At 40.8% G+C, this 20930-nt stretch overlaps 1 long non-coding RNA gene across 3 annotated transcripts; it reads right to left on the bottom strand.

Annotated features, from left to right (window-relative positions):
- Window positions 1-2549: 2549 nt before the first annotated feature.
- LOC112392586 (uncharacterized) lies at window positions 2550-17193 on the bottom strand. 3 transcript variants are annotated; one of them, XR_003001717.1, is made up of 6 exons: window positions 17092-17193; window positions 16298-16413; window positions 15018-15973; window positions 12146-12303; window positions 6211-6320; window positions 2550-3025 (listed from the first exon to the last, which is right to left on the bottom strand). It is a non-coding gene; the product is annotated as an uncharacterized LOC112392586 (long non-coding RNA). The 3 variants fall into 3 exon arrangements; XR_003001718.1 differs by lacking the exon at window positions 6211-6320; XR_003001716.1 differs by lacking the exon at window positions 2550-3025 and having other exon boundaries at window positions 5273-6320.
- Window positions 17194-20930: the final 3737 nt, after the last annotated feature.

The following is a 20930-nucleotide window of genomic DNA, read 5'->3' as shown; positions in this document are numbered from 1 at the left end:
ACCCTTCCCCCTCTTCGTGTCATCAAGTCCATTCTCTACGTCTGCATGTTATTACTGTCCTCCCCCTAGGTTCTTCATAACCAATTTTTTTTTTTTTTTAGATTCCATATATATGTGTTAGCATACGGTATTTGTTTTTCTCTTTCTGACTTGACTTCACTAGGTCCATCCACCTCACTACAAATAACTAAGTTTTGTTTCTTTTTATGGCTGAGTAATATTCCATTGTATATACGTGCCACATCTTCTTTATCCATTCATCTGTTGATGGACACTTAGGTTGCTTCCATGTCCTGGCTATTGTAAATATAGCAGTAATGAACATTGTACATGACTCTGAATTATGGTTTTCTCAGGGTATATGCCCAGTAGTGGGATTGCTGGGTTGTATGGTAGTTCTATTGGTTTTTTAAGGAACCTCCTACTGTTCTCCATAGTGGCTGTCTCAATTTACATTCCCACCAACAGTGCAAGAGGGTTCCCTTTTCTCCACACCCTCTCCAACATTTATTGTTTGTAGATTTTTTGATGATGGCCATTCTGACTGGTGCGAGATGATTCCTCATTGCAGTTTTGATTTTCATTTCTCTAATGATTAGTGATGTTGAGCATCCTTTCATGTGTTGGCGATCTGTATATCTTTTTTGGAGGAATGTCTGTTTAGGTCTGCCCATTTTTGGATTGGGTTGTTTGTTTTTTGATATTGAGCTGCATGAGCTGCTTGTAAATTTTGGAGATTAATCCTTTGTCAGTTGCTTCATTTGTATTTTCTTCCACTCTAAGGGTTGTCTTTTCGTCTTGTTTCTGTTTTCCTTTGATGTGCAAAAGCTTTTAAGTTTCATTAGGTCCCATTTGTTTGTTTTTATTTCCTTTTCTCTAGGAGGTGGGTCAAAAAGGATCTTGCTATAATTTATGTCATAGAGGGTTCTGCCTATGTTTTCCTCTAAGAGTTTTATAGTGTCTGGCCTTACATTTAGGTCTTTAATCCATTTTGAGTTTATTTTTGTGTATGGTGTTAGGGAGTGTTCTAATTTCATTCTTTTACCTACAGCTGTCCATTTTTCCCAGCACCACTTATGGAAGAGGCTGTCTTTTCTCCATTGTGTATTCTTGCCTCCTTTATCAAAAATAAGGTGACCATATGTGCATGGGTTTATATCTGGGCTTTCTATCCTGTTCCATTGATCTATATTTCTGTTTCTGTGCCAGTACCATACTGTCTTGATTACTGTAGCTTTGTAATATAGTCTGAAGTCAGGGAGCCTGATTCCTCCAGCTCCATTTTCCTTTCTCAAGGTTTCTTTGGCTCTTCGGGGTCTTTTGTGTTTCCATACAAATTGTGAAACTTTTTGTTCTAGTTCTGTGAAGAATGCCATTGGTAGTTTGATAGGGATTGCACTGAATCTGTAGATTGCTTTGGGTAGTATAGTTATTTTCACAGTGTTGATTCTTCCAATCCGAGAACGTGGTATATGTATCTGTATCATCTTTAATTTCTTTTTTCAGAGTCTTATAGTTTTCTGTATACAGGTCTTTTGTCTCCTTAGGTAGATTTATTCCTGGGTATTTTATTCTTTTTGTTGCAGTGGTAAATGGGAGTGTTCCCTTAATTTCTCTTTCAGATTTTTCATCATTAGTGTATAGAAATGCAAGAGATTTCTGTGCATTAATTTTGTATCCTGCTACTTTACCAAATTCATTGATTAGCTCTAGTAGTTTTCTGGTGGCATCTTTAGGATTCTCTATGTATAGTATCATGTCATCTCTATGTATAGTATCATGTCATCTGTACTTCTTTTCCAATTTGGATTCATTTCTTTTTCTTCTCTGATTGCTGTGGCTAAAACTTCCAAAACTATGTTGAATAATAGTGGTGAGAGTGGACAACCTTGTCTTGTTCCTGATCTTAGTGGAAATGGTTTCATTTTTCCACCATTGAGAACGATGTTGGCTGTGGGTTTTTCATATATGGCCCTTATTATGTTGAGAGAAGTTCCCTCTATGCCTACTTTCTGGAGCGTTTTTATCATAAATGGGTGTTCAATTTTGTCAGAAGCTTTTTCTGAATCTATTGAGATGATTGTATGGTTTTTCTACTTCAGTTTGTTAATATGGTGTATCACATTGATTGATTTGCGTATATTGAAGAATCTTGCATTCCTGGGATAAACCACTTGATCATGGTGTATGATCCTTTTAATGTGCTGTTGGATTCTGTTTCCTTCTATTTTGTTGAGGATTTTTGCATCTATGTTCATCAGTGATATTGGCCTATAGTTTTCTTTGTGACATCTTTGTCTGGTTTTGGTATCAGGGTGATGGTGGCCTCATAGAATGAGTTGGGTAGTGTTCCTCCCTCTGGTATATTTTGGAAGAGTGTGAGAAGGATAGGTGTTAGCTCTTCTCCAAATGTTTGATAGAATTTGCCTGTGAAGCCATCTGGTCCTGGGCTTTTGTTTGTTGGAAGATTTTTAATCACAGTCTCAATTTCAGTGCTTGTGATTGGTCTGTTTATATTTTCCATTTTTTCCTGGTTCAGTGTCGGAAGGTTGTGGTTTTCTAAGAATTTGTCCATTTTTTCCAGGTTGTCCATTTTATTGGCATAGAGTTGCTTGTAGTATTATCTCGTGATCCTTTGTATTTCTGCAGTGTCAGTAATTTGGTACATTTGTATGTGGTAACTGGACTGGCAGTTCTTGGTTTCCATCCCAATGTTTCCTAGTGCCTCTAATTGCACAGTTACTGGTTAAGCCATTCCCAAATGCTGACCAGATGCTTCCAGATGGGTGTAATTGAGCCAAATGGGGAGCCCCTGGGCCTCGCCTGCCTGTAACAGAAGAGGCTGCTGAGGGTCACAGTTTAACTGCCGGGCTCAGGTGCTGGGAGGGTGGGGCCCTGGCAGTAGGAAGCTCTGCTCAGGGGCGGGCGCGCAGAAGGGAGGAGGGGTCGGACGATAAGGCCGGGTGGAACAGACAGCCACCTACTCCCGCGTCTCGCTCCTGCAGTGCTGAGACCTCAGCCAAACCTATAAAGATGAACAAGCCTGGGAGTTAAAACACCCTGCTACAATGGTTCGCACTTGTCTCCTGGGTACACCCAGGACGCCTCTGTCCTGTGACAACTGACCCATAAATCCACCACAGGTGCCTCAGACCCAAATGTTTGACCCTGATGTGAGTTGCCTCTGCCTCCTGTGTATTCCCTCCATCCCACCCCCTACTTCCCCACCACCTGTGAATAAAGCCCCTTCATTCTTGGATCCTTCTCGAAGTTCTAGGGAGGGAAATGAGGCAGTAACCTTGGGAGCAAAATTTAAGCAAAATCCCAGCAGCTCTTTTTGGTAGAAATAGAAAAGCTAATTCTAAAATTTGTATGGAAAGGCAAAAGAACTGGAATAGCTAAAACAATATCGAAAATGAAGAATAAAGGTGGAGGAATCACAAACTGGTTTTAAGACAATTTGTAGCTATCGTAATCAAGAGGGTGTGGTGTCGGAGGAGGGACAGACACACATCAATAAACTAGGAGACTGGAAATAGACTTACACAGGTATGACCAACAGCTATGTGACAGATACAAAAGTTATTGAGGGGCGGACAGATACTTTTTTCAATAGATAGTGGGGACTTCGATTAGCAGAAAAATGGACTTCAACCTAAACTTCACACCTTTTACAAAAATTAACTCAAAATGGATCATATATCAATATAAAAAGTAAAGCTGTAAAAATTATAGACAAAAACATCTTCATGACTTAGGGTTAGGTGAAGAGTTCTAAGAGATTACACCAAAAGCACGTTCCACAAAAAGAAAAAAAGGATAAGGTGGTCTTCATCAAAATGAAAATCTTTTGTTCTGTGAAATATCTTGTCAAGAGGATGAAAAGAAACTACAGAAAAAAAAAAAAAAAAGAAACTACAGACTGGGAGAAAATATTTGCAAGTCACATATCCAATAAAAGACTTGTATCCAAAATACACGAAGAACTCCCTAATCTCAAAAGTAAGAAAACGATCCTATTACAAAATGGATGAATGAACAAACATTTCACTGAAGAGATGACAAGCACATGAAAAGATGATTAACATCAGCCGTTAGGAAAATGCAAATTAAAATCATAAGGAGATATCACTATACACCTAGCAAATGACTAAAATTAAAAATACTGACAATACCAAGCACTGGAAAGACTGGAGCAACTGGATTGTTGGTGGGACTCTGAAATGGTAGTCACTCTAGAAAAGTTTGGCAGTTTCTTATAAAGTTAACATATGCTTAGGATCCAGCAATTGCACTCCTGGGTAGTTATCACACAGAAATGAAATGTCTGCCCACACAAAATCCTGTACACAAATGTTCATGGCAACTGTATTTGTGATAGTCAAGAACTAGAAGCAACCTAAATGTCCTTCAGTGGGCAAATAAACTGGTTGCATCCATAAATGAAATGCTACTCAGTCGTAAAAGACACTTGTTGCGTGCAACAATTTCTATGGATCTTAGTGGTATGCCAAGTACAAAAAGCCAATCTCAAAAGGTTACATATGTCTTGTATCATTTCATGTATATGAACTTCTTGAAATGACAAATTATAGCAATGGAGAAGAGATGGGTAGCTGCCAAGGATGAATGATAGGGATAGAGACAAACAATAAAAGAGTGGCAGGAGGGAGTGTCTTTGTGGTGATGGAACAGTCCTGTGTCCTGATTGTGGTGGTATTTACACAAATCAATACTTGTGATGGAATTTCATAGTCCCCAGAAAGTGCATATAAAAATTGATGAAATAAAGCAAGTTCTGTAGTTTAGTTAATACTGTTGTCAATTTACTGGTTTTGAAAATATACTCTGGTTATCAAGTATGTTATTAAGGGGAAGTTGGGTGAAGTATACAAACTATACTGTTTTTGCAACTTCTTGTGAGTCTTAGTTACAAATTAAAAGGTTTAAAAATTGTGGATGAGTAAATATTTAAATTCTATGACCTCTTACATTTGCCTAGCAAACCCCAAACAAATCAGAAGTTGTTAGTGCAGAAAGAATCTGGAGATCACTTAGTCCTGTGGCTCCCAAATCCAGAACGTCAGAGTCCCTAAGGTATTTGTTAGATTATACAAATACTCCGGATCTTCTGGAAAACAATCTTTACAGTATTTCTGGAAAAAATCTGTCTTATCGACAAGCTATCAGGCAGTCTTTATGAAGCTATCCCCTTGCTTTCCACACTTATGGGGATACTACTGCTCTATTCCAGCCACCTCATTTTATAAGTCAGAAGCCAAAAATAGCTCAAGTATTTTTGAAATAATTTGCCGAAGTAATTGGCATAGCTGAAACTAGAAAAATAATCTGTCCTCTAAACTGTTCCTGTAGGAGATGCACCTCATAGCAAAATAATAAACACTACCTTACAGGTGGCTCCTTCGTGAATTATGGCATACATAATGCTGGGTATTTAATAAGAGTTTTTGTTGTAAACTGTATTATGGAAATACACAATACCTCAACTATATGGGGTTTTTTTCCTTTTATTTTTTGATAGAGCTGAGAGACAGTTCTAATTTGACAGCTATGCAAATTTGAATGTATATCTTTGTATAGATGAATTCATTCCAGGTAAATGCCTGGATTTTGTTATAATAGTCATCTGTGGGTAACATTCCTGGAGCCTGTTTCACGTTTGTCAAAGTAGCTAACATGTCTTTATTGATTTTATACAAAGTTGAGAAAAGAGACTAAGGTCATAAATTACCATATTACAATAAAATTTTCACTAACAGCTGCTTGTATAATCTTTATTCTGACCTATAAAGTCTAAAATAAAATGGATCATCCAAGTATTAACTCACATTTCTTATGATATTGTACTTGGGGGACTGCCTTGGCAGGATGTACTAAGCATTCTTCGTTTCTAGCACAATTTCTATCCGTATTATTTGGTAAAATGATGTTATATTTACTAGTATGTGAGGAAAACAAGTGGACTTTTTAAAGCTTATTGTCATGGTATTGTCACCACAGGAGTTTTAGAGCAAAGTATTAGAACATTTAACAACTGAATATTTTAAAAGAGTGATCATTTGAGGGGACCCAGGAGTGACAGATAACCAACATTTCCAAATATGCACACAAACAGTTGCCACCTCATTCAGACTGTCACTTAAGCCTTCAATATGTGGTATCTATCTTCAAAATGAGGGAGCCACTCACATACAGCCCTTAGAACTTGAGCCAGGCTTGATGAACATCATTGACCTCCCTTGCTTCCCAGAGGATCTGAAGCTTTCAAACAGCAATTCTGATGATAAGGAGAGCTTTTCCTGTAGGAGGGAGAGGAGGAAATTGTGGCCTCCGATCACCCCTTCAGACCTTGCAGTCTGAGAAGTGTCAGCTTCCTCTGCAGGTCCTTACCAGTGATCTGCTTATTTGTGGTAATAGATTATTGACATGAATTGTCTAATCTACTCATAGTGTAGGTAGGAGTTTTTGTTTAAGTCTAGCTTTCTAAACCTCTTTGTAGTTAATTAGAAGTTGAACAATGGGTCATGTTACTTGGCTGGGTTACAAGTGTAGGACATGCTGAGCATACCCAAATTTTCAAATAAGATGAGGTTAGATGCTGATATATTATAATGCTTTCTTACCTCTTTAACAACCAGTGAATGTTTAAACCTGTACAATAGGGGGCAGAGTGAGCCACATTTTAAATAATTCTTTTTTTATGTCAATCACAGCTGAGAACAGTTGAGGGAAATGTTACTTGTTGAAACACATTTTGGACATTAACACCTGCTTTGGAAACAATGACATGAAATAGATTGTCTTGTCATATCTTTCTCCCCCAATAGCTTGGTGAATTTGTTTATCCATTTTATAAGAAGATATGTTTTCTCTATATAGCTTGACAGCTTCAGGTATTCTGTTTTTGTGTGTGTTTGCAGGTAAGTTGGACCACACTGCCCCCCCCTTAGGTTCCTGATAGATTCCAGGTATTTCCTTAGAATTTTAATTCCAGTATATACAATAGTTGACTTTGTTTATTCTATATTTTACACATTTTCTTATGTTTATAATTAGGTAGGTTTTTCCCCCCGTCACCATACCCCTTTTCCTCCTGCCCATGACATAACATAGATGTGTGTGTGTATGTATGGGTGTGTGTGTGTGTGTGTGTGTGTGTGTGTGTGTGTGTGTGTGAGATAGAAGAAAGCCATTTTGAACGATTTATTGACTAAGAGTCTTGATCTAGGATTATATTTTAGAGGGTCTAGGAATCTCCTGAAACTGTATGTAGAATTTTCTGATATAAATATGTACCTGTGCGTGTATGCATACACACACACACACACACATATACAACACATACATTTTTCTGGAAAAGGGATCTATATATTTTTCAGATTTTTGAATGGTTTCTTCCCAAGAAACCAGCTACTGTTTAAATTTGTACATCAGTGAGCAGATTATTACATAATTTTCCAATTTAATCACAGCTGAGAACAGTCGTGAGAAGTTGCCTGTGATTTGACATCATTTATGAAATGTCCCCAGAGTGGTAAGGATCTGTGGATGCATGATCCAGGCTGCAGAACCTGCAACCTATACATTTCACATACTGCTTTGACGGCACCAGCTAACCTACTTATGGAGCAGTGGGCCATTTTAGAGAAAAGTTCCACAATGTCACTGGTAAATACAGAATCAGAAAGAGGGTGTATAAAGCCCCAACCTCAGGAATAAATGCAGAGGGCAAAAACCCAAAGATGTTTTAACACCTAAGACTGAAGTAAAACTTGACAGAATAGATCAAATAAAAAATGTGCAGTGTGTGCCTGTAAAAGCAAACGACACAACGTTTGTGTTTGCTTTAAAATATTTAAGCAACTATAAAGTTTTAAAAAAGGGTTAAATGAAGCAAATACGGCAAAAATCTTGGTAACTGCTGATTCTGATTTATAGGTATGTTAAAGTTCATTGTACTATTTACTTTTCGGTATGTATGAAATTTCCCATAATAATTTTTTAAAATTACATACATGTCCTAATTGCTTAACTGCCATACTCTCTCTGTTCCTACCAGAACCAGTACAGTCAGCTCTGATAGGGGCAAAATGAAGATATGGAACAATCAAGTGGACAATAAAGAAGCTGGAAACTAACCCTAGGAGCACTGAGACACATGTAACACATCAGGAAGAAACAAAGCTGAGAATCCATGCAAATTTTAGCAAGACTAGATGAGAAAAATGATCAGTTCAATAATAAAAGCACAATAAACTGAAATCATTTTCATTGATTTTAGGAAATGGTAAAACACAGACTGCTTTGGGGAATGTAAATTGGTATAGCCTTACTGGTAGAACAGTTTAGCGACATGAATCAAAAATCTTAAAACATTCCATATCCTTTGATCCCTTCATTCCCTTAGTAACAGTGTAACCCAGAGAAACATAATGTGAGCAACTATTTCTGCACACATATCTTACATTTGAAAGCTCTGGGGGGAGGGGGAACCCTACTGAACACTATATCCCTAGCACAGGTCCTCCTAACCATGCAGGAAATAAGTGCTAGTTGAATGCATGTTAAATAAACAGTGAAGAATTAGAAACAACCCCAAAGCCCTAAAACTATTTGGTACATTTTGATTTAAAAGAAATACTAGTCATTTTAAGTTGTTTTTCTTCAAAGAATGTTAAATGACATGGGAAAATGCTGCACATAAAATGTTAAGTGGGAAAAATCAGGGTGTAAAACCATATACAGAATGATCCTAATTAAATATGTTTAACCACAACAAGAAAATATATCAAAATTTTAACTGTAGTATCCCTGGGTTATAAACACAAGTAAGTTTTAAATTTTCTCCTTCAAATTTTTCTGCGACTTCCAAATTATAAGGACGAAAATCTTTTTTTTTTAGTGAATTTTTAGTGTTGCAGTCTCTGGATACATGTGTATACTGCATTAAAAAAGAGCCCAAGTCTTCTTTGATCACTTCCAGTCCAAGTTCCCACTCTCCACCTCTGAGGTAACCTCTCTTACAAGTTTTGTGTGTCCTTCTGACCACTTTAATGTTTTTAGATACATATACTGTATATGTACTACAGAAAATGTGTGGTTTTAGTGTATTTTTTATATAGTGTTAAGTGGCATGCATAGTTAGCATCTAGCTTTTGTTTTCTGTTTTAACTCAACATTCTACGAGAATTGCCTGATTTTTTTCTTTTAATTTATTTATTTCATTTTATTTATTTTTGGCTGCGTTGGGTCTTTGCTGCTGTGCGCGCCACACACGCACACTTTGTTGCTGTTGTGGTGAGCGGGGGGGCTACTCTTCGTTGCAGTGCGCGGGCCTCTCATTGCGGTGGCTTCTCTTGTTGAGGAGCATGGGCTCTAGGTGTGTGGGTTCAGTAGGTGTGGCTTGCGGGCCCTAGAGCACAGGCTCAGTAGTTGTGGCACACGCACGGGCTTAGCTGCTCCGCGGCATGTGGGATCCTCCCAGACCAGGGCTCGAACCTGTGTCCCCTGCATTGGCAGGTGGATTCTTAATCACTGCACCACCAGGGAGGCCCCGAGAATTGCCTGTTTTGATACATGGAAATGAATTCACTCCCCTTAACTACTATATGCTACTATATTTAACCATCTCCTCTCACTACGCAGGAAAGGGCTTGGGTATTCTCTCTCTGAACCTACTGAAGGAGGGGGCTATGGAAACCTCCTCCCACTCTGCTGCTGGTGGCTGGGGAAATGAATCTTCTCAAAGGATAGAGGAGTGGGTGTCAGTTCCCAGGAGCAAAACAGGTCCAGTCCTTAGCGTCTGCAGAAAGGAAACCATGGGAGGCTTCCCCTGGGCTCAGTGATCACCCACATACACAAACATTCCACAGAGATCTATTGAGTACTACCAAGTGCCAGGCACCATACTAAACCCTGAAGATCTGGCATGCACGTGTAAATACCAATGCACCAACGGCTGCAGATATACTGAACTATGACTTCCTGTTAGCCTATCAGGGCATGCTTTGTTAAATTTCTGCTTCACTGTTATTACTAACAGTGATCTCTGGGTATTTGAAAAGCTTTAAAGTAACCCAAGAAATCACCACCTAGCCATAGGTTTTATTTATTCTCATGTAAAGTTTATATGAATGTAGGAATACATGTGAGATTCCAGTTTGTTTTTAATAATTTACAAAATGGGACTTGGTGATCTCTAAAATCACTTTTCAGCTCTAAGTCTGTACAAGATATTTGCAATAGGACTCTTTGACCACTAGGTGTCGCTATTGACAACACAAAAGTTAGACAAAAGCAAGGGGTTTACATTACAGAACTGCTATCAAGAACACTAAGAAATTTAAGAATAAAAATGTGAAAGCACTTTTACAGACAAGCCCTGTAAAAACCCAGAAGGGGCGCTTCCAGAACCTATGTGCATATCAGTTCCATGGGCATGCTGATAGTTAAGTACTCCCTATACCTTCCAGAACAACGTTTAGCAACTTACCGGTCAGCAGCTTAAGAAGGGAATCAAAGGTCTTAGAATTGGAAGGGAGTTTATTTGCCTATTAGTTTTCAAATCTCTGCTCCCTGGAGTTAGAGATACGTTTACATCACAACCTAGTGCACACACACACACACACACACACACCATAGACACAGATTTTCTATGTCTGTGTTTCTACTTCTAGTTGAAATCAAAGTTTCACAAAACAATGATAACCTCACTATGTGCAATGCACTTTTTTCTATGTACTTGTGAACTAATAGAAAACATATATTGGTCTTTGCCCCAGTTCCTGGCGCAGAGCTCCTAAATGCCTTGGAATTTCCCGGGTGATAGGAGTGGCTTTTGTTCTAATGGGTTGACTCTTGGTGGGCTCCTGAATAGCTTCAGGATGGGAGCTGGTCGCCAGGAAGACCAAGCCCTGATTAAAAGCTTGGAACTTTCAGCCCCATCCCCCGTCATCCAGGAAGGGGAGAAGGGTTAGCAGTGGAGTTAATGATTGATCATGCCTATGTGATGCAGCCTCCATAAAAATTCCAAAAGTACGTGGTTCAGAGAGGCTCCAGGGTGGTGAACTCGTCTACATGCCAAGAGGGTGGTGCTCCCCAACCACAGGGGGACAGAAGTTCCTGCACTTGTGACCCTTCTGGACCTCACCTGTGCAGCTCCTCCTCTGTATCCTTTATCATATCCTTTGTTATATAACAAACTGATAAGCATAAGTAAGTGTTTCCCTGAGTACTGTGAGTCATTCTAGCAAATTACTGGACACAAGGAGGGGGGTCATTGGAACCCAGATTTATAGCTGGTCAGTTAGAAATACAGGTGACAATCTGGGACTTGCAACTGGTATCTTAAGTGGGGCAGTCTTATGGGACTGAACACTTAACCTGGAGGATCTGATACTAACTTCAGGTAGATGATATGAGAACTGAACTAAATTGTAGAACACTTAGCTGGTGTTGCAGACTTGTCTGATGTGTGGAAAACGCATAACATCTAGTGTCAGATGTGCTGTATGATAGTATTGTGACAGTAAAGGAAACCCAGGGAATGCTTTTCCTAGACATATTCTATTTCATAAAAAAATACTGGTCATACAATAAATTGATTTTACTTGAACTAATACCCTTCCTTCCATTTAATACGTTAGGAAACAGAGATTCAGAGAGGTGCAGTGACTTGCCCCAAATAACACAGTAAACCAGGACTCAGACTTTTCAGGACACTGGCAGGTTTTGCTTTGAAAGGTGCTAGGCAAAATTCAAAAACTGTCCTTGACATACTCCCAGCCCTTTCTGCACTCCTGTTTCTTCTAAAGTTTGTGGGCCAGTGCCTGCTGGTGAAAAAACCAACAAAGTGTATGTGTGATTAGTCCTTTTAAAAATATGAGTTCTTTCTGAAATACAAATATGATCACTTTAACTGTTCTACTTGAATTCCCTCAGCACCTCTTTGTGGTTTTCAGGCCAAATACAAATCATCAGTGTGGCAATAAAGGCTCCTCCAGACCTGGCCCCAGTCCTGCTAGCCAGCCTCACTCTTTACCACTTCCCCACATGCAACTTCAAGGTCTTTCCTTCCTCCATTCTTGGCCTGGCTAAATCCTAAGTTTTTCACAACTCTACTCACATTCCTCTTCTGTGACTCTTCCCTGGTGCTTGCTTCCCACACCACCGCTACAACACACGTCGTGCCATCAATCTTCTTCTTGTCTGTCTTCTCCACTGGACTGGGGCATTCGTATGAGCCGGGTCAGGGCTCTCGGTCTGCTGCCCCTGCCACCCAGCCTAGGGCTCAGCACACAAGAGGAACTCAGTAAGTATCTGCCGAAGTGAATCTTTGCATATTCTTACTCTCAGATTTTAATCCCCCCAAAACTCCAACTCACTGGAATATTAGCTCTCTGAATTATGTAAGAACTAGTTTTTCTTTGTTTTTTTCTTAACACCTTTATTGGAGTATAATTGCTTTACAATGGTGTGTTAGTTTCTGCTTTATAACAAAGTGAATCAGCTACACATATACATATATCTCCCTCCCTCTTGCGTCTCCCTCCCACCCTCCCTATCCCACCCCTCTAGGTGGTCACAAAGCACCGAGCTGATCTCCCTGTGCTATGCGGCTGCTTCCCACTAGCTATTTTACATTTGGTAGTGTATATATGTCCACGCCACTCTCTCACTTCGTCCCAGCTTACCCTTCCCCCTCCCCATGTCCTCAAGTCCATTCTCTACCTCTGCATCTTTATTCCTGTCCTGCCCCTATGTTCTTCAGAACTTTTTTTTTTAGATTCCATATATATGTGAAGAACTAGTTTTGATAATGCAGATCTCTGTTTCCTAATATCTTGAGAGTATTAAGAAAAACTATACCTATCTTGGGAGAAATGGATGCAAAAACCCACTTCTGACTTTTTTTTCCTCCTTTTCTTATACATATTGGGTGGGGGATGGTAGTTTCATTTTTTTAACCTCCAGATTGTAGGCTAGTACCTGATGATCAGCACACCCTCTGACCCTTCCATGGTTACTCAAAGAACTAGCCCACCCACTCGGGTCCCCAGACTGAAAGCTTTCCCTGGATCACTTACGAGGGGCAGACAGCAACCCTTCCTGAATGCCACCCTACAACATACCCAAAAAAGTGGCTCAAGAAGTTACTTATTATCCATCAAATCAGAGTGAAAAGGAGATAGTTAAATGCTTCTATGAATAAGTACAGGGATAACAAAGGGAGAGGTCCAACACGGGGGGCTGTGGTGGTCAGAGATGGCTTTGTCAAGAGTGGATCACATATAGCAGGTTGAGAATTGGGCAGAGAGATGGGGAGGGAAACACTTCCAGGTGAGAACCAGCATGAGGGACAGTCAGGCTGTGGGCAGAGAAGGCGCCCGACCAGGAGCCCATTCGCCTGGGGAGAAGTCAGGCCCAAACGGAGGTGGGAAGGGGCAGGCATGTGCCTCGACGGCAGCAGGGCAGATTACCCTCTCCCGCTGACTCCATGCGGCACTGTGTTAGTTATGCAGTGCATTCAGACTCACTCACCATTTCGATCTCTGTGCCCTTCTTAGGTGAGTGGGATTGATATTAACGGACTTTTTAAAACAGAAGTGGTAACAGACTAAAGGAGATTAAGAAAATTAGCTCAAGCCACGCAGCTAGTAGCAAACCAACCTCACCGTCCAGCTCCCTAGACCTCTCCCAATTTCACAGACCCAAGAGTCAGGTGGGCCTCAAAATTCACATGGCTGAGCTTCCTCATGGTGCAGATGAAGACTCTGAGGACCAAAGAGGTGAAATCGTTTTTCCAAGATCACACAAAAGTAGAGTTTAGGAGACTGACTTGTAGCAGCTTTAACCAGTCTTGTTCCTCACTGAAGGGGCTTTGCATTGTATTGGCTGGAGAGGAAACCCCGAAGAAAAAAAAACCCTCATGTTGCAGAGAAAGAACTGTTACTTTGACAAAACAAAATATTTTCTAATTTTATGACACTTGGGATAACAGTCTGTTATTTAACTGCATTCTTAAAAAATGGAAATTTTTATCAACCAAAAATTAAAAGTTTAAGTGAAAAAAATTCTGAAAAAAATAGAGCTGCTTGAGGAGAAGCATCTGTCTGGGGAGGGTGGTCTCTACAACCTACAGGAGATCTTCAGAACTTTGTTCTGCCACTGGTGAGTTTTTAGGTCTTCATCAATCAGGGAATTAAAAAAAAATTAACTTAAAAAAAAGAAACTAGGGCTTCTCTGGTGGTGCAGTTGTTGAGAATCCACCTGCCAATGCAAGGGACATGGGTTCAAGCTCTGGTCTGGGAAGATCCCACATGCCGCAGAGCAACTAAGCCCATGCACCACAACTACTGAGCCTGCACTCTAGAGCCTGCAAGCCACAACTACTGAGCTCATGTGCTGCAACTACTGAAGCCCACCTGCCTAGAGCCCGTGCTCCGCAACAAGAGAAGCCACCGCAATGAGAAGCCCGCACACCGCAAAGAAGAGTAGCCCCCGCTTGTGGCAACTAGAGAAAGTCCACGCACAGCAACGAAGACCCAACACAGCCAAAAATAAATAAATTTATAAAAAAAAAAAAAAAAAAAGAAACTACACACTGCCCCCAAACTGACAGACTACTATCATCTCAGAATCTGTTCAAAAAGGATAACTAGTATTTCCAGACGAGTACATCATCCAGATGACACATTATTACAATTTTTTTTTTACCCTAGAAATGACATGGCTTGAGAAATGACTTGCTGAGAAATCTGTGTTTACATTAGGGAGAGTCGGGGGCGGGAGGTGGAAATCCCTTGCAGAAGCTGAAAAGATGTTAAGTGGTAAATACCAAAATGCCCAACAAGCATGTAAGCAGGCTCTCATCCCAGCAAGAATATGTGCAGCTCAGCGTTTTAAAATTTGCTTTTAGCTTCTCCAGCAGTTTGAATTAACCCTTTCTCTACTTCTGTTCCCTTCGTGAGAGTACAGCCCTTAACCTAGAGACTCACAGGGCTGTCGCGGTCCTCTGCTATTCGCCAGCAGATAATCCCCTCATCCTAATTGCTTCTCCAAAGTAGGCCGCCTCTCCAAATGCCTCCTAGACTTCCTTGCTATCCAGATTCTCGGGGCAAGGTCCGGGCAATGTTAGGAAGTAAGTCCATCTTGCAGGAGCTATGCACAGAATTGGAAAAGACCTACTGGGAGACCAAAGCAACACAAATAAATGCCACTTGAAAGGTACATCCAGACCAGAACTTCTTCAGGAGCATGTGCATCAGAATCACCCCAGAGGGGCTGTTCCAGCAGGTGGCCCCAGCGTCTGTAATTGTAAAAGATCCTCAAGTGACTCTAAAGTGCATCCCCCACTGACAGACACTAATCTAGATGCTCTAAAGAGTCAATTACGTTTTTCTCTTAGTTTAAGACCCTAGCAAGTTAAAATGAAAAACAAAACAGGCAACCCCAAACCGAAAATTCTATGGTTCATCTTAATATCTTACTGACTATTAAACTTATTGACAGCCTAGGTGAATGACAATCAAATATAAGAAAGGTGACCATTTAATGAATATTTGCATAATACTTTACCATATTTTCTCATACACTAAGGCTCTCATGTGCTTCACACAGCAACCCTGTGAGGTAGCTTGTTATTCTCAAATTAAAGGTGAAGAGAACGAGTCTCAGAGACATGAGGGAACGACCTGGAAGTGCCCTGATGGTGTCAGTATTTCTATTACCAAGTTAGATTCCTTTTTTGCTATTTATAGTGATTTGTGTCTTTGCAGTGTGTCTTCTAAACATAGAGTACATCAGTTGCTGCAGACATTTGCTTCCAAGGGAAAAAAAATCCACGTCAAAATCTCGGTGATCTGAATCTCACACCATATTGGTCCCATTAAAACCAGGGCCGGCCACGTAAACTCTCAGAGTTCTTCTAAGCTCTTTGGCTCAATAGAAGAATCTGAAGAACAAGAACAAAACAAAAGCCAAGAAAATAAAAGAAGGTTAACTGAGCAGTGAAGACTTGTTTCAAGAATATCAATTCTAAAATAAAACCACTCAGCTCTGTGGTTGGGTGAGTGTTATTATAGCAAAGCCAAAAGCTTCCTAAATGAGTGGGTGCTGATTGGTTGGAAAACTAAACAAACAAGTCAGTGCCCAGTCCGTTAAAGAGGAAAGCAGACTTAATACATGGTGGTGCCAGCAGGGACGACATATCCAAGTGCAAAAGAGACACCAGGATCTTTGCAACAGTGAAACATGCAGCGCAGGCTTCTCTTTTTACCTTGTCTGTAGACGTTTCCTTCATCCTGAAAGGCTGCTCTGGCGTAACTCAGAGGCAGATTCAGCCCGACAGCTGGCCCTACCATGCTCAGCCATGACGTGATGTAGTTGACATTCCTGGGAAACAAGTGAAACACAGAAAACTCTGTTTCCATTGTAGTTGTTTGAGTGGTAGAAAATCAGTTACCAACCATCATAGAAACGAGGCTTTCTTCAAAGACGTGCGCTCAGCACCTGGAATCTCAGCATTTCCAAATGCCAGCCCATTGCTTAACAGGGACTCGAGGGCCAAAGAGGCTGAGGATCCATCCCTCACTAAAGCAGTTGAAGGGAAGGTCAAGGCACTGGGGCTCCTGACTTCCCTCCATGATTCCAAGTTGATGCAATTGACAACATTAGCTAAGGTAGCTGAGTGCAGTTAAGTGCATGGCTTGGAGGCAAAAGTGCCTGGGTTCAAATGCCAGTTCCACCGCTTAACTAGACGTGTGACCTTAGCGGAGTCATTTAGCCCCTCTGTGCTTTAGCCTCCTCCTCTGCAAACTGGGCAAAATAATGGTCCTTAGCTCGGAGGGGTGTTACAGGAATCCAGTGCTTTACTATATCCAAAATACTTAGAACAGTGCCTAGCACACAGTAAAAAAAAAAAAAAATAAAAAATAAAAAATCAATAAATGTTAGCCATTACTATTATTACAAAGAATATTTCTTTTTTAGCTTAGCTTTTAGAATCACATAAAAAGATTTACACTTTTAAAATAAGAGTGAAAGCCAATGTAGCTTGATGGTGTTTCTTACCTATTGATTTTCTGAGAATTCTTTAACACAGGAGTCATGAATTCATTCGTCTTGCAGGGATGAAGTACGAAAAAGGGTTGTCCAAGTATCGGATGCTCCTGTAAGAATCAGAGTTGGCCCAGGATTGCCAGCTTAAGTTACCTTGAAAAAGTTAAAATCCATAATCTGGTTTACTCCTTTAAGATAAAGGTTTGTTTTAAATTTCAAGTTATAAAATTAAGATACAGACTGATTCCTATTTTGAAATATAATTCATAACCCAAACATGAGGAAAAGTTGGTGAGAAGAAACCATTTATCGATAAAGGACAGACACTCAATACAAGCTGCAGATACATTTATCAGTTCCCTCTAACTGTTCTTTAGCTAGTGTTTCCTTTGGCCTATAATTATTCTTCAGTTTTAACTCAAGGATATCCATGAAGTCCAGGAGCCTGACCATCTGAACAATGCATTTCATTCATCTCTTTGTCAATGGTAAGGGGACCAAAATCATTCACATATTTTCTTACATAAATTTTGTCAACATGTTAATTGTTTCAGGCATAACTGCATCCAGTGCCAGTGGGCACATGTCCAGTGAGTAGACGGGATAGGTGGTGGTGTGGAAGAGGGGACCAGCTGGCACTATTTAAATTGCACTGCTTCTGTCTGTCTGTCTGTCTCTCCCTGAGTTTCTCTGTTTATCTGTGTCTCTCCTTCTGTCTCCCCCAAGCCTACGGGGCTGTTTCCGTAAGTTCAAAGTCCGTAAGACGGAACTCCACTGCCTTTATGAGAGAATAACTGGATGTAAGATACAGGTCAGACTGCTGCCAAGTTAGGGATGTGAACATCATTTGGCAAGCACTGGGGAGCCCTAGAAGGTTTCTATAATAGTGAGTGATCTATGCATAAATTCTACCAATGCAAAAACAATTATTGTTGATAAATTTATCAATTGCTTACATTGTGCATTAGCCATTATGCCAGAGATTGCAAACCCAAATGCTGCTATGATCTGAATGTTTGTGTTCCCACAAAGTCATACACTGAAATGCTAATGCCCAGTGTGATGGTATTAGGAGGCAGGGCCTTTGGTAAGCGCTTAGGTCATGAGGGTGGAGCCCTCATGATGAGATTAATGCCTTTATAAAAGAGGCTTCAGAGGGCTAGCTTGCCCCTTTCTGCCACGTGAGGACACACAGAGAAGTCTGCAACCTGGAAAAGGGCCCTCACGAGAGAGGGCTGGAGACCTAAACCTGGTCTCAGACTTCCTGCCTCCAGAACTGTAAGAAATAACTTTCTGTTGTATATCAACTACCCAATCTGTGGTATTTTGCTATAGCCGCCCAAAGAGACCAAGACAACTACCTATGAAGACCAGGCAAGTGACCCGAAGGGGTGAGGCCAATTAACTACACCAGCAGGTGACAAGGACTGTGGGGACCTGGAGAGCCCAGCCGAGGTTGTGCTTGCCACTCTGCTTCAGCCAGCTGTGCCATGTGGGGTGCAGGCTTGGTGTGCAAGGTCTTCCCATTTGTCAAAATAACCTAGAAATCCAGATTTTTATGCAAAACCCCCTAAATTGAAATATGGGCACAATTTTTTAAAAACATGGTGTGGGCCAAATAAAACAAGCCTGTAGGCTGGATCTTGACTAGGGGCTGCCTAGCTTCTTCTCCTGGCTTCTTCTCTTCTCAGCCAGTCCAAGGAGAAGCTGAACTCAGAGCTGTCCACGGGAAGAATTGTGTCCTGCTGCCTCCACTGTCCAACCCTAAAACATTCATGGCTGTGCACAAGTGAACACACCCAACCATGAGAAATGGGAGGAATAGTTCCATTTGCATGGGTGACATTGGGCATGGAGATGCACGTGTTTGCGAGCACGCGTGTGCACGTGTGGTGAGGGCTGAGCTATCCACTGGGAGTAGGTTGGAGTATGTCTCCCTGAGTGCCACCTCTGGATGTCTCTGCCCAGGGTCCTGATTCTCACACAGAGCTTGAGCTCCCATCTCCTGCTCTCTCCCTACCCCTCATATCTGTCCCTAACCAGATGCTGGGGTCACAGCCCCAGATGTGTTATGCTTATCACAAGTCCTCCTGTCCAACTTGACTCTGGCTCCCCTTACCTGCCTTAAACTAATATTTATTAATTCATCACATATCTAGTGATCATCTCTTATGTGTCTTCCAGGAATAGTTCTGGATCTAGTTACAGAGATCACTATTTCTAAGATAAACCAAGTCCCTGATCCCATGGAACTTACATTCCAGTGCAGGAGACAGCCAATAAACACATAGAACAAATAAGTAAACAGGATAATCTAGATAATAGTAAGTGCTATGAATAAAACAAAACAGGGTAATGTGATTTTGGAGGGACTGTGGTAATAATTTCGATTTGGTGAAAGGGAAGTCCTTACTGAAGAGGTGATCTTTAAACAGAGATCAGAATGGCAAGAAAAACCCAACTGTGCAGAGAAACTTGATGGATACAGAAGACCATAAAGGGAAATGAGTACGGGAAATGTACACAGGAAATGTGAAAGAATTTTAGAATCATCCTGGACTAAAATAATTATTGTTTATAGAGCTGAGATTTAAAAGGTTAAATTTAGTCTAAATTCTTTTTGGATTACTTGTGTAGTAAACACTGGAAGGAATGAAGAGCAGTAACCAAATCTGTGAAGACATGTTACCTTCTTTAATAAAATGAAACCTAGACCTCCAAAGATGGCATTACATGGAACACTCATGAAGGGGAGAGTCAGCTCAGCCATGCCTCCACTCCTCCAGGTCTCACCCTCCCCTTGGCAGCCCTTGTTTCCCATGGCCACTCTCACGCTCATGGGGAAACTCCCCCAACTTTAAACACTTGAGCCCAAGTATCCTGTAGCTGAGGTGGAATGGACTAGTCAAACAAGACTCTACTGAAAGCCTGGGAATACTGAAAGGGTAAGAGAACACTAAGCAACAGGGCTCTAAAAGATCCAGAGTGTTACAATACTGGGGCTCCCAGGCCCATTTGAGTCACGGGGGACACTAGGAAGAGAACTTGGCTGGGCTTTCCCTTCCTGGCCTGCATGGTGGATGGAAGCACTCACAACCACTATGCAAGAGTGTCCTCCAAGAATCTTAACCCCTAATAATTCAGTCTCCTTGAGGAGATGGTAACTCTCATGAGGAATGGCTTCATCATATAGACAAGACCTTGCCTCTTCCTTACAGGTCTGCGGCCTAACGTTTACAAGACCTCAGAAGAATAACCACATCAGAGTATAACATACATCTGAGAGTTACAGACACACTTAAAGTTCAGGGGTCCACTTTCTAAGCGGGTGTCGGCCCATGTCACATTGTAGCTCTGCTTATTTGATGCTCCTTAGTAAAGACTTGGACCTCATGTCTACAAGTCATCTTTTGCTCACTCCATATAGCAAGTAGATAAAAGCAGGCTTGGGATCTGTAGTTAAGACTTAAGTTCTGCTCCACTACTCAGTAGCTGTGAGCTTTGAGGCAAACCACTTAATCATTTCATGTCTCTGTTTCCTTATCTGATAACTGGGACTAATGATAGTATCTACCTCATAGACTGACTGTGTTACTTCAATGAAAAAATGCCAGAAAACTGTTCAAAACAGTACCTGACATATATAATAAGCACTTAGTTGGCTATTATTATTAAACCCATTGTTATCCAAACAGACAAGGATAGTAGCACTCAGACATCCAGAATACGGTCTTATAATACCCTATAACAAAGTCCAATTTCAATATGTAAAAACAAAAAGCTCCTATAGAGTTATGCAGCACAGGAAAAATATCACTGACCAGTGTCGAAATGTTTAGGAACATTTGACA

This window comes from Neophocaena asiaeorientalis, unplaced genomic scaffold (assembly GCF_003031525.2).
Source record: "Neophocaena asiaeorientalis asiaeorientalis breed wild unplaced genomic scaffold, Neophocaena_asiaeorientalis_V1.1 scaffold184, whole genome shotgun sequence".
NCBI classification, from domain to species: Eukaryota; Metazoa; Chordata; class Mammalia; order Artiodactyla; family Phocoenidae; genus Neophocaena; species Neophocaena asiaeorientalis.
The sequence above is the reverse complement of the archived record's forward strand: the minus strand, read 5'-3'. Positions and strand labels throughout refer to the sequence as shown.